This window comes from Ciconia boyciana, chromosome 6 (assembly GCF_034638445.1).
Source record: "Ciconia boyciana chromosome 6, ASM3463844v1, whole genome shotgun sequence".
NCBI classification, from domain to species: domain Eukaryota; kingdom Metazoa; phylum Chordata; class Aves; order Ciconiiformes; family Ciconiidae; genus Ciconia; species Ciconia boyciana.
In genome coordinates this window covers 31,845,851-31,855,700 of record NC_132939.1, presented here as the reverse complement: position 1 = coordinate 31,855,700, position 9,850 = coordinate 31,845,851, and the positions used below count along the sequence as shown (strand labels likewise).

The window sequence follows — 9,850 nt, the reverse complement described above, 5'->3', positions numbered from 1 at the left end:
GCGGTGCTGCTTCCTATTCCGTGGGCAACACCACCACCTCCCGGCCGCGCGGGGCGGCTGCCTGCCGCCTGCCTGCCTGCCTGTCGCCTGCCTGCCGCCTGCCTGCCTGCCTGCCGCCTGCCTGCCTGCCTGCCGCCTGCCTGCCCGCCCGCCCCCCGCCCGCCTGCTGCCTGCCCGCCCGCCGAACCCCTGCCGCAACCCAGACACGCCCCAGCTGTCTGGCGGGCAGCCCCAGCGTTGTTTCCCGTCAGAGGCCGTGTCAGGGCTGATGCTCGGTGAGCCCCACCTCCCAGCTGCGACCCGGAGGTTTGGGGCAAGGAGGAGGGAGAATGGGCAAAAGGTGAAACGAGGGAAGGAGCAATAGGTATTTTAAATGAGAATGTGATCTGAAAGTATTTGAAGAATGTTTGCAATCTTAGGAGAACTTCTTTTGATTTTAATAAGCGTTGATTTACCGTAAAATCTGTGTGGTCTCTGTTCTGTGGTCGGTGCTCGGGGCTTTTTAAAGTAGGTTTCCAGCAGATCTGCTCACATCTACAAAACCAGCATTTGCTTTCCGTCACTGCTCGTTGAAACGTAACTGGCTCTGACGTCCCTGTCAGTCAGCTTGCTGCCATGATGAAATACAGAGGCAGGACTAACTCTATTTGCACAGCGCTTGCTGGTGGGACCCAGAGGATATTACAATACACATGTGAAACAGTTGTTATTACAGGGAAGCAAATACAAAAGTCTTGTGAGGACAAGTGAAATTTATTTGCCCCTTCTTTTTTCTTTTTGAAAATTTTAATAATTTCAGGAAGGTTTTTTGTTAAAGTATTTACATAGTTCTCGTTTCTCTGATCACTTGTTGAAACTCTGTTCTCTGAAGATCTCTTAAGACTTCTCACCCTAAACTTCTGAGAAATTAAAATACTTCTCAAGACCTTACAGAACATAGTGTTGCAGACTTTAAAAAAACGCTTTTGCTTTACACGGAGAGGATTTTGAGTTTTACCTATTTGGAAACTAAAAGCACTAGAATGCGTTTTGCTGCATTATAAGGCTGTTTTGTGCAAATTTGCCCAGGCAAACTGTGCCTGCTGAGGAACGTCGTGAGGTCTGAGGCTGTTCCTGCCGTGCTCACCAGGACACGGCTGAGTTCAGAGTGCACAAAGTGGCTGATGTGCCTGGTTTGCACATCTATTATATAGAATAGATATAATATATATGTAAAATAGATATAATAGATATATAACACACAATTTCTAGAGAGCCGTACCAGACTGGGTTTTGTCAAGAGTCAACAGTGACAGTTGACAACTTACCCTCGCCCTTGTAAGGTTTCCAGAAGGAAGCGAGTGAAGCTGCTGGGCCTCAGACTGAGGCATTGGATGGAAATAAGAAAGCAGCAGCACTGGCTGGTTTGTCCCACTGCTGACGGGTGTTGCACCACGAAGCTCTCTGAGGAGCTGCATTGAACAAGGCTGATCCTTGCTGCACGGCTTTATGAAGGCTGTGCTTTGTGCTCCTGCTTAGGTAACAGCCAAATACGCAGCCATGTCTGCCCTGAGCCCATCCCATGTTCGGGGCCTGTTGCTATCTAAAATCATCGCTGCTTTGGAGCAGCCCGTCAGCTTTTCCAAGTCCAAACCCATACTTACATGGAAAGGAGTTAAATAAAATGGTGGTCTTCAAATTCTTGGAGGGGAAAAAACGATAAAGAAAGAAAGGAAAATATTTTACTCGATTCCTTCTGTCTTAGTATGGAAACAAAAATGCCTTCTAAAATTCATATAGACAGTTATTTTGCAGTTCTAAGCTACACAATTTTTGACAGTAGATTGAATTATTTAAACTTAATGGTATTTGTTTACCACAGCCTTCAGCTTTTCAAAATGCTTCTTACTTTCAGAATTTATTTGGTAAAATAAACTTGAAGGATTTACCAGACAGGAAATGCAATTTTAAAATGTAGGTATTTAAGAGAAGTTGATTGTTGTTTTTACCGCTTCTATTATTATGCGCAGCCCTGTGAAATCCTTCAAACGTAGAAAAGAACAAGTAATTTAGCTATTTTGAACTTGTTACTTAATTATGAATACTAACAGATTTATGCTTGTTGATTGTTTTGGTATTATCATTAAATTGTTCTGCACATTTCAAATTCTCACTGATATATATCTCTGCCCAAATTTGAAATGTGGGAATGAGCTGTTGCCAGCAAAATCAGCAGCTCCTTGCCAGTATAAGCACTGTTAACACATGGTTTAAGGAGCCCTGTGTAAAATACTGCCTCTTGTGTTAGTGCCAGTACTATCTCTGTTTAGCATGGCAGTAAGTAAATTGTCGGCAATTGCTATATGATCATAATTCATCTGGCATTACCCTTGGCTAAAATAAATTACATGTGCAACCTTAATCCCACTGGAGAATTGTCCCTGATTGACTGCTGCACCGGTATGGAGATCCAGTGAGGCCAACTGCGCTCCAGTGCACCCTGCGTTATACGTGATTGAAAGGCCTAGTAGGGAAAGGGGGAAAAAAAGCTGTACAATACAAATTATTTCATTTTCAGGACAAGGAACTCCTGGAGGGCAAAGAGCTACAGATGCCAGGTTATTTCGTTTTCCAGGTAATGTGAGTGTTACTGCATCACTGCAAACACTGCATGTGGTTCTCAGCCTTTCCTGAAGAATGAGAGGGAGAAGAGTAGCAACGTGTCAGGATGAAGTTGGTGTCTTAGAGAATTTGGTGATGCTAATTATCCTTGTCTGTAATAGAGAGCACAGACAATAATGTTGCCTCAATTAACAGGAAGTGTGTGATCTTGTGAAAGAGAGATCTGTTGTGGCCGGAGCTCTTCAGGAGGTTTAGAAATCGAGTGCTTCTGCAAACAGAATTACTGTGGAAATTCATAGGAACCCGGCATAGGTGAGGACTGCAGGGTCGGATCTCCTAGTAAATATTGTGCCAAAATCATTAAAATGCTGCAGCTTTCAGAGCACTTTACTGTCTTGTACCAGTCAGTGACATTTACACCTTTGCAGGGGAACTGTTATAACACTGGTGAGGGCAAGGAGGACCTTGATGTGACAGCCTTTGAAACCCGCTTTGTGGATGAGGACACAGTGTGAATTGACCTGATAGTCACATGCTGAAATACACCGGCTGTTTCTACGTTTTATCGATCTTCCTCTTTCCTGGAGAAGAAAATTTGCTATTAAAAATGCTAATATATGATTGAAATGATGGGAAGATTGCCTTTGATTTAAAGACTGTGTGCATGAATTGCATAGCAGTAAAAATGTTTCAGCCCTAACGAGATCTGACATGGGAATCTTCAAAAGCCCCAATTCCAGCAGTGCTCGGAGTTGCTTCCCTTGCTGTTTTGTTGCTGAATCATTTTGACAGCGTGAGGAACAGTGTCTAAACACTACTATATGGCAGAGCGCCAAACTGCTAAGCTACATGAGCCACTTCAGTAGTCTGAGTAATGCAAAGGCAGAGCAGCCTGAAAAGCAACTGTAAATTTATGATCAGTTGTAGGTGTAAAGGTACATCTTGAGACATCTGCGGTACGTAGCTATTTGTAAAAGGAGGTAACTTCTGATGCTACTACAAAATGCTGTTACTCTTGCTGCTGGGAGGCTGGGACTTCAAGGTATAATTTTCCTGCCTCTTGTATACTTTTATAATGGCTCTCAAGGCAACGTGCTTGTCTTCTGTGGGTGTTGTAGGAGGAACGGGTACAGGTTTGAATGACACAAAGTGTGGAAATGTTAACTTTTTGGGTTTGCAGTTTCCTCCTGTATTTGTAGTAACAGCCATTTGTTTGGGGTTGCATTTGAGGAGAGGACAAGATTTGGGTACAGGTCTTAGAGTATGTCTCTAAGTTAGAGCAGGTCAAAGTCTAGTCAAGGGACACAACAGCAGGGGGGGTTGCACTGGGGTTATGGTATATTCTGAATTCTGGAGGGTGCACATAGCACAGACCTGATAGCAGCTCAGGTTTTCCAAGGCAGGTGAGGAATGTTTAGCACAAATAAGTCATTGTGGCTGCTCCTGTGGCAAGACTGCTGCTTGGCGTCTCAGTGTGAGCCGATGTCGGTGTGTAAGCAGTCAAAGTGCTGAGCGTCGGGTGCGAGGGCTGGGCCGGCACCGATGTGACACAGCCCTGTCGAAGCAGAGTGAGAGCAAGGCTGAGGCTGGCATGGCACCAAACGCAGGTCAACTGGAAAAAGACCTTTTGCTGGTACCGCTTTTTTTCCAGTTGAGGACCTGGTTTAAGCTGTGCTGGCAGACCTCTTTCACTGGGATTAACTGTGCGTCCATTAAGAGGTTTGCTAACTCAGCCTTACTAATACCACTGTAGAGCAATCATTTTAAATCCAGGACTCTCAGCTAGTGGCATCCTTCTGCTCCTCAGCGCTGGCTGCCTGCTTTTAAGTGTTGTTGATGGGAGGGTACTGCAAGCCATAAGCCTGTCTTTGGGTATGTCTTCTGCTACTTGCTTTCACGCCTTGTAAAGCTACCTGAACTATTTTTCGATGGGCAGCATTGTAACAAAAGCAGTCTGTCCGTGATATCTCTGAGATCTTATGATCTAATTTATCTTTGTTACCTGGGTAAATTAGCCCCATAGAGCTCTGCGCTGTCGTGTCTGATCATTTATTGATTCCTGCCTAGTGAAAATCTCCCTCTACAGGTCCACATCATAGAGGATACGCGCACTTTGGTAGCCTGGCCAATTTGATGAGAAGGCAAAAGTCCCTCCAAATAGTTCAGAAGAAGGAGCTATTAACAGGGTGAAAGTACACAAGGCATTTGGATTTCCGTCCTTCATCTTTCATAACCGTCTATGTTTAAAATGTAGGCAGGAGAGATTGTGTGTGTGTGTGTGTGTTACATGTAAAATACACATTGGAGACAAAGATCACATTTACACTGCAGTGCTGATGGTTAAATTGTGAATTTGAAGCCCATTACTTTGTAAGCTATTTCAAAGTGTGTTAGCACTTGGTTGCTAGAAATTCCCATTCAATTCCTAGTTACAGCACACAAGCAGCTCCGCGACTCTGGCGTGTTGCCCTCCGCCTGGTTTTGTTCCCTGAGCTAGTTCCCTCAGCTGCTCATCTTCTTTCCCTACCATGACTACAGGAGCCCGTGGCATTTTCTCTCTCCTTGGAAGGTTATCTTCTGTCACTCTCCCAACACCACAAGTGTCTATCAACATCTCGCAGTGCAGCTGCGGGTCTGGGTCATTACTCCCTCTTGTGAAAGAATTTATTAATAGATTTGCTGTTAATTTTGCTTCAGGACCTGGTGTCAGGGACAAGAACGTGCACGAGTCAAATATCAGAGTTGTTAATTTTAATAGGCTTTCACTAAATCTGTGATCAGATTCCCATATGGTTTTGTTTACACAGATACGGACACTCGTGCAACCAGAGGTACAGCGTGCTTCCTAAGTTCAAAAGCAGCATACAAAACCCAGTGATTAGTATTTATATGGGACCCATCTCTGAAATAGCGACATTTGGTATAAATGGGCGAGCATACTGAACAGCTTTCTGTAGATAACACTTAGTAAAGGAGACAGAGGAGGGATGAAGAAATGGTTGGAATGTCATATCAGCCCAAACACTGTGATAAATAACCCATGCTGTTATCAGGAAAAGGCAGAGGATCAGAGATTTTGAACCCATTAAATTTACAAATGTTCTGTCCTTGTCATTGTTTTATCATCCTGGAACTTTCACGCACAACTTAGCTCCATGTGCTGCTTTCCACCTTCCCACCAAGCATTATTCTTACTTCACACAAAGTATTATATTTTCAAAGTTTTTATTACAAGAAAAGTAAATTGTAAATTCAAGCACTCAAAAGTTACGATGAACAAAAAGACTCCTTAGAAACTTTGGCTGCTTTGATCAAAAAGGGGTAACACTCCTGCTGCTAATGATTGTTAATAATTCACAAACAAGATTTAAACTGAATATAAAGTAAAGGAAAATTGCTATTGCTAGAAGCTCTAAGCTGTTGTAGCTTTGATGATGCTCCTTGCTGACACTGAGTGGTGCAATTACCACATGCTGATGGAGGGATGGAGGAGAGTTGCAGTTACCACATTTTGAGTCAACTGCTGAGATTTATTTTTTTTTAGTTGGCATTGGTATTTATTTATGTGCTTATTGTAGGCAAATTCTATAAAGTGCTTCCCCAATATTTGTAACACAATACTAGGGAGGAACCTAGATATTTCTTTCTGATTTTTTTTCCCTACCATAAAAATTGGTGCTTTGCATTAAATCCCAACTGTGAGCTGGAGTCTATACTTCCAACACAGCTGAAATCACTGTGGGAGTCAGTGGGGGGGCTCTGTGTAAGAAAAATAGTAGCAGGGAGTGCTGGAGGCCTTGAGAAATTTTGTACAAAATAGTTTTGCTCTTTATCATGGGTGATGTTCGTTTGTTTATTTTTGCAAGCCCGGTGATAAAAGTGTGGATAATTAATTAACCTTTTTGTCCTAGATTTACCAACGACCCAGTGCTGTTTGGGGAGGGGCCAAAACACATTATTTCCATTTAATAGTGTGATTGCTGTGATTGGCAGGATAGAATGCAACTTGAGTGGCTGCTCATACACCTATGCATGTATTCTTATGTCATTTTGACTGCTTGTGATCGCCCCCCCCCCCCCCCCCCCCCAGTCTTGCTTTTCTGACAGAAATGGATCTGAGTTCAGGAGCAAATTGTTTGGAAAATTTGGTGCTGAAATGGGTTCCTCTGTTTTCAAGAATGAAGTGACAGGAAGGAGGAACACATTTTCACCCTTGCATCAAAAGACTGTCTGGACCTTGATTTTGGAGGTGACTGACAACAGGGGCTAGGCACGTAGCTTGTTTGCCCATAGAGTGTGTCATGGAGTGTGTAGATAAGGTCTAGGAAGGAGCCGAACACTTCACATTTTTCATATTCCTTTTGTAAAATTAAAAAAAAAAAAAAGCTCTACTATGCAAAAGTATTTATTTTTTAAAAAATCATTAAAATATGTTCAGAGAATATTAGGATTACACTAACACTGGAAAAAGACAGGAAATAACCAAGCAATCTTATGTCTCTTCCTGTAGACATGTATATATGACAAATTCTTTCATAACAGGATCAGACAGTATTTTTAAATTTTTTTTAAGATCTTACTTTGTTCAGTGTTAGTATTTGTCAGTGTAGTGTGAGGCTTTGAACAGTCTGAGATCCAGAGCATGCCATCTCATCGGCTGTAGTTGCTGGATGGCATCCAGTGATCAGGGCTCAGCTTAGCAACTCCCATGAGAAAGGACAGACTTTAGTCCTTGGTCACTGATGCCACACCTGGGTAACACGAGGCGTCCCATGTCAAATCACTGTGGAGCTCCACTCGTCAGTGCTTGCCAGCTCTGCCATCTCAGGACACTCCACAAAAAATGCAGTTGTCTTATCAGGCCTAAAAAGGAATGCAAATATGCACATTTGCTGAAGTTTCAGGAATACTCTTGTATTTTTTATTTCTACGTGTGTGTGTGTATGTACGTATGTATGCCTTGTCAGGGGTGCGTCCAGTCCGCTGGACGACAAGCAGACCCCGGTAGTCCTGGCTTCTTTGCCCAGAACCAGCGGCACAGTCTCCATTCTGGGCAGCAGATCTTTAGAAATTGCTGGAGGAGGGTATGTCGTTCTGTCTGCCTTTGCCATTTCACACAGTGTGTGGAAGGTGGGCAAAATCTGATTATAGATGGCTCTATATTTTCCAAGTAAGTCCTGGATTTTCTGGAAGAGGTGGAACAACTTAGGTTGAGTAGAAAAGGTATCAAATACAGTGGTGGAGACTCACCTCATTAACTGCATCTTGCCGATGGCCTCACACCTTGTGAACTTTTTTTTTAATTTATCTTTTCATGGCTGGCCACTCATTTGTCATGTTGACAGGCAATGGCCTTCTGAGAACACTAGCTACTATTATGGGATCACTGAGGCCGAACAGAAAATGGAGAAAATAGCAAGAAATATAAAACTGCTAGTCTGTCTCTAAACCAGGTGGCTGGATAAATGGTCTTTGTGAATCTCTTTGCACATAGAAATACAGCTATTCTGTTGGTATGGAGCAACTTAATCTACTTCAGCTTCAAAGAAGAGCCTAAAGCAAAAAGATATATTTCATTATAGGTGAGGAGGAAATAGATGTTCACAGGCTGTTGACTATCCTTGAACTGAGCATACTGACTCAGAGGAAATGTAGATGTATGGAGAGGAGCATAGAGGAGATGGGAGCCATTCCTCTACCTGCATCCAGCAGTGCTTTCTATTATGAAAACATGCCCAACTATTTGTTTTCAAAAGATCTCAAATGCCCTGTTAGTGTTTAGTGGAAACATGTCAGGGTCAAGGGTTTCCCTCGAGTATCCTCTGAAAGAGCTTGTGAAATGTGGAATCTGAAAATCAGCCAGAAAAGATCTTTTTGGGAAGGTGACTTATGTGAGGGTTGTCTGTCGGGCTTAACCTACAGGAGAGGTTAAGATGAAGTTTTCTGGCAAACTTACAGATAAAGGAATCTGTGTCTTGGTCTGACAGAGGAGAGTCTTGTAAAGGATTCACTCAAGTCTTCACTATGTCTTGTAAGGATAAATCTGAATTTTCTCATTTGAGGAAGGGCATAAGCAGTATTTCTAGGTGGGCAAAAGTAGCTTGCAGTGATAGAAACAGCCGCAAGCAGAGGCAAAGCCAATGTGTGAGGGTAACCCTAAAAATTGAAGGTGTTGTGGGACGTGGCAGTGAAGCGTTTTCATTATGATTGAATATTAATTAGTGACATGACTATTAATGATGACAGTAATTAACAGAGGAAGGAAAGACTTGTCATTGTCCCGAGGGTGAGTAATCAGTCTTGGCAGGTGATAAATAATGGTTCAGCAAACTCAGCAGAAAGATAATCTGTCTGCCTCGGGACAACGGGAGAACAGCTATAAAATCTTCCAGGCTCTTGGCAACATTCAGGAATGACTTCATGTTTTTAACAGAGACAAATTAAAATCCCTGATCTCAAGTGCTGCTTATATTCAGGAGTGGCTGGTCACAGGAGTTCTGGTTGAGATGGTGCCTTCAGTTTACCCCTTTAAACCTTTCTTTTTTAATCTTAATAAGAGGGGGAAGAAAGACTGGGGAACCAGCTTTCAGTGTTACTTGAATTTTTCATTGTAGTTTGATGAAAATTGAATAGATTCCTCGAAAGAGGTGTAGAGCTAGGGACATGATCGTTCTATGAAAAAGTGGAGTGGGACTTAATCCTGCATTAAGTATTCCTGTATATCTGGAAAGGGATCATGCAGAATGCACTTCACCTCTCTTGAGCAAAGCAATGCACTACTCTAGGTGATTTTCAGATATCAACTGTCATGTCACTTGGCAATAAGATGCCTAAGAGATTACTGCAAGCCTGTAATCTGAGACCAAAATCAGGAGAATAGTGGACTCTTTAGTTTGGGGGATGAACAGAAAAAACAAGGAAGATTCTGGTTTAGCTTGAACAAAGACAGCATTTTGCGAGGTTTTGTTCTGTTTCGAACAATACAGAAGCACTTCAGTTTGAGTCTTCTTGAAATGGTTTTCTAACCTCAAATGTTTTGTTCTATCTTTAGGATATTTTTGTTTTGTAAAAGGCAAAAGGGAACATCCATGTTTATAAAATAAAATATTTTATTAACAAACTTGTCAAAATAATGGTTACTGGCTCTGAACGTTTTCCCCTATATGTTATTCAGCTAGCACTGTTCACTAGATGTGTTCTCATCTAGCAGGTAGGTTTGGACCCCTCAGACATCTTTTTCTGAGTAAAT

The 9,850-nt window shown here is 42.5% G+C and overlaps 1 protein-coding gene across 1 annotated transcript in view; it reads left to right on the top strand.

The window, feature by feature from the left end:
- The first annotated feature begins 291 nt into the window (after nt 1-291).
- Nucleotides 292-9,850, top strand: part of RGS6 (regulator of G protein signaling 6) — a 45,767-nt gene continuing 36,208 nt past the window's right edge. The window contains exon 1 of the mRNA XM_072864250.1: nt 292-364. The gene's annotated coding sequence lies outside the window, so the exon portion shown is untranslated. The remainder of the gene's footprint in view (nt 365-9,850) is intronic.